Below are 4516 nucleotides of genomic sequence, written 5' to 3'. Positions count from 1 at the left end.
TAACCCTCACACAAATATTAACCCCAACCCATATCTAAACAGTCAAGTTTACCATAAGCCTAAATGAGACAATAGGTTCGCTCATCCTTAAGCACTAAACCCTACACTTATCTTCCAACTCACACTGCCCCTACATTTGATCATCAGACTTACCATAACCCGAATCCTCACACAGCCGTAACTCTAACGTGAACTCTCTGTCCCTAAACATGCCCAAATGCCTGTACCTATGCCCGTCTAAAGTTAAACCTAAACCGAAATCTTCTGTGCCACCATTTTGCAGCAGTTTAAAGAAGTACACTGGGAAAGATTTTTCTGCAAGAAAGAAACTGCTGGCGGCGTGCCTGAACTGAGACTATCATACTGCACGAGCTCTTTGTCCTCAGATGCTAGAAGTGACATGTGTGGGCACTATAAAGAAATGGGAATTTACTTTCTCCAAGATCATCAACCTTTGTGGATTCTCTTTTGTCTAGACGCCTGAAATAAAGACAGTTGTCCTGAGTCACATAAACCTCCACCGAGTGGCCTTAGTGAGGCGGGGGTACTTGACGGTATCAGAGAATTCCGAAGACTGAAAGTCCACAATTAAATGGTCATTGCCCAGAAATGAAGCGCCAGCCGGATCAGCCTGGGAAAAAAGCTTCCATTAGACAATGAAGATGTGAGAATCTGGTACGGCCACACTTCATGGTTTCCATAGATCCATGCAATTCCGTGTTGAATTTCAGTCCGAAAATGAAACCGCTGGAGCCTCTGTTCAGCAGGCCCTGGTGTAGCTCCCAGAGGCACAATGGTGCTCCTCTAGAATTTGGACGAAAAACGTTTTCACGGGAATAAGCAACCTTGATCAAGCCAGGTGGGTCTTGGAAAAACGAAATTGCTGCGTGTGCCTGCAATACTGACAAGCACACACGTGTGTCACTCCATGGCGCATTCAGCACAGGAATCTGCATCGATTGAGCCAAGACAAAGGAAAGTTCAGGGAGGCAGCACCCGTGTAGAAAAGCATTTGTTCTTCAAAGAGGAGGCCAATATTGTGAAACGACATACCCATGGCAAATAGTTTTCATCGGCAGAGTTTCATGAAGCAATATTGCAGGGAGAGAAAAGGCACCACCTGAGGGAGGCAAGCTCAAAAAAACTACCTAGGGAAAGAGAGGGTGGCACCCAACACTAGGGGTGTCGTGCCTCAACATTGTAAGCAGAGTTCACTGAAGTCCCTGAGTGAAGTTTTCTCCAGTATCCTACGTCTACGTTCCTAAAATTTACTCTGCGGTTTCTGATGAGTCTGTGTTACGAACGGCCACCATTCACCGTTCTCCTTACACTCGTGTGTCTCCATCGACCTTAAAGGAAAGGGAGGACACGCAGATGCTGGCAGCTCAATTCAGCAGAGTTAGTGTCAACACAAAAGAGACAGCTCTGTGGGGACCCGTCTTCCATGGTAAAACATTTCCTAACGAATAAGAAATCTTCCCATCGCAATGACAATATGAGAGAATTGCCACCGGTGGATTTGCCGATGTGCCTATAAACATCTTCTTCAGGCCATGAAGTAGTGAAGCATGGGAACCCAGGCGCTTCACCCTTTTTCCTAGACCAGTGAAACTTATAGAGCCACTATTGACCTGTGATACATGACGTTGCTGGAAGTATCAGAGTACAGAGGCATGGGAACCTCAAAGGAGTTTCTTCCGTGTGAAAATAACAACCAGGCTGAACTTCATGGCATGGTTCCAGATTCCCAGGAATTCCACGGGCTGTATTGCTCAGAGATAGAACCTACTGATTGGGGCACACTTAATCTGAAAAGCTTGCCGGTCCCAAAGACCCAAGATTCTCAAAGAACGAGCGTTTAAGTTTGACGGAAAAAACAAACTGCCGGTGGCGCCTCTTTTACCTTGAAACCGGCAAGAAGCAAGATTTGCCTTAAACCTTGTATCTCAGAAACATTTTGATCGTGAAGGAAAACCAGTGAGAGCCAATGTACTTCCAATAATGCAACACTTAAATTAAACCTCAAACCGAAATCCTATACTAAAACCAACCCTATTCCTAACCCTAACCTAGGTGAAAACCTAACCCTAGGTCTGAACCTAAACAGAGATGTAACCCTAAGCCTAGATCTAACTCTGTATACTCCTAAACTTAAACTTAACCCTAATCTAAGGCTCACCCTAAATCAAGCCCTAACACTAACCGTATGTCTACCCTAAGGCTAACCCTAATCCTAACCCCAAATCTGATATGAACACGCAGCTCCCCCTACAACTAACCTTATTCCTAACCGTCATCCTTCGCCTGAACCTAACAACTCCATCCCTCACCTTCAATAGATACCTCAATTTCACCGTTAATGTAACCCAATGCCTTAAACTAGACAGAGAGCTAAACTTAACCTTAATGAAAACGGATGTAACACACAAACCGTAAGCCTGACCCCAACTCTTAACTTCGCACACTGTCTAACCCTCACACAAATATTAACCCCAACCCATATCTAAACAGTCAAGTTTACCATAAGCCTAAATGAGACAATAGGTTCGCTCATCCTTAAGCACTAAACCCTACACTTATCTTCCAACTCACACTGCCCCTACATTTGATCATCAGACTTACCATAACCCGAATCCTCACACAGCCGTAACTCTAACGTGAACTCTCTGTCCCTAAACATGCCCAAATGCCTGTACCTATGCCCGTCTAAAGTTAAACCTAAACCGAAATCTTCTGTGCCACCATTTTGCAGCAGTTTAAAGAAGTACACTGGGAAAGATTTTTCTGCAAGAAAGAAACTGCTGGCGGCGTGCCTGAACTGAGACTATCATACTGCACGAGCTCTTTGTCCTCAGATGCTAGAAGTGACATGTGTGGGCACTATAAAGAAATGGGAATTTACTTTCTCCAAGATCATCAACCTTTGTGGATTCTCTTTTGTCTAGACGCCTGAAATAAAGACAGTTGTCCTGAGTCACATAAACCTCCACCGAGTGGCCTTAGTGAGGCGGGGGTACTTGACGGTATCAGAGAATTCCGAAGACTGAAAGTCCACAATTAAATGGTCATTGCCCAGAAATGAAGCGCCAGCCGGATCAGCCTGGGAAAAAAGCTTCCATTAGACAATGAAGATGTGAGAATCTGGTACGGCCACACTTCATGGTTTCCATAGATCCATGCAATTCCGTGTTGAATTTCAGTCCGAAAATGAAACCGCTGGAGCCTCTGTTCAGCAGGCCCTGGTGTAGCTCCCAGAGGCACAATGGTGCTCCTCTAGAATTTGGACGAAAAACGTTTTCACGGGAATAAGCAACCTTGATCAAGCCAGGTGGGTCTTGGAAAAACGAAATTGCTGCGTGTGCCTGCAATACTGACAAGCACACACGTGTGTCACTCCATGGCGCATTCAGCACAGGAATCTGCATCGATTGAGCCAAGACAAAGGAAAGTTCAGGGAGGCAGCACCCGTGTAGAAAAGCATTTGTTCTTCAAAGAGGAGGCCAATATTGTGAAACGACATACCCATGGCAAATAGTTTTAATCGGCAGAGTTTCATGAAGCAATATTGCAGGGAGAGAAAAGGCACCACCTGAGGGAGGCAAGCTCAAAAAAACTACCTAGGGAAAGAGAGGGTGGCACCCAACACTAGGGGTGTCGTGCCTCAACATTGTAAGCAGAGTTCACTGAAGTCCCTGAGTGAAGTTTTCTCCAGTATCCTACGTCTACGTTCCTAAAATTTACTCTGCGGTTTCTGATGAGTCTGTGTTACGAACGGCCACCATTCACCGTTCTCCTTACACTCGTGTGTCTCCATCGACCTTAAAGGAAAGGGAGGACACGCAGATGCTGGCAGCTCAATTCAGCAGAGTTAGTGTCAACACAAAAGAGACAGCTCTGTGGGGACCCGTCTTCCATGGTAAAACATTTCCTAACGAATAAGAAATCTTCCCATCGCAATGACAATATGAGAGAATTGCCACCGGTGGATTTGCCGATGTGCCTATAAACATCTTCTTCAGGCCATGAAGTAGTGAAGCATGGGAACCCAGGCGCTTCACCCTTTTTCCTAGACCAGTGAAACTTATAGAGCCACTATTGACCTGTGATACATGACGTTGCTGGAAGTATCAGAGTACAGAGGCATGGGAACCTCAAAGGAGTTTCTTCCGTGTGAAAATAACAACCAGGCTGAACTTCATGGCATGGTTCCAGATTCCCAGGAATTCCACGGGCTGTATTGCTCAGAGATAGAACCTACTGATTGGGGCACACTTAATCTGAAAAGCTTGCCGGTCCCAAAGACCCAAGATTCTCAAAGAACGAGCGTTTAAGTTTGACGGAAAAAACAAACTGCCGGTGGCGCCTCTTTTACCTTGAAACCGGCAAGAAGCAAGATTTGCCTTAAACCTTGTATCTCAGAAACATTTTGATCGTGAAGGAAAACCAGTGAGAGCCAATGTACTTCCAATAATGCAACACTTAAATTAAACCTCAAACCGAAATCCTATACTAAAAC

Source organism: Tenrec ecaudatus, unplaced genomic scaffold (genome assembly GCF_050624435.1).
Source record: "Tenrec ecaudatus isolate mTenEca1 unplaced genomic scaffold, mTenEca1.hap1 Scaffold_154, whole genome shotgun sequence".
NCBI classification, from domain to species: Eukaryota; Metazoa; Chordata; class Mammalia; order Afrosoricida; family Tenrecidae; genus Tenrec; species Tenrec ecaudatus.
Note: the sequence above shows the minus strand (reverse complement) of the source record.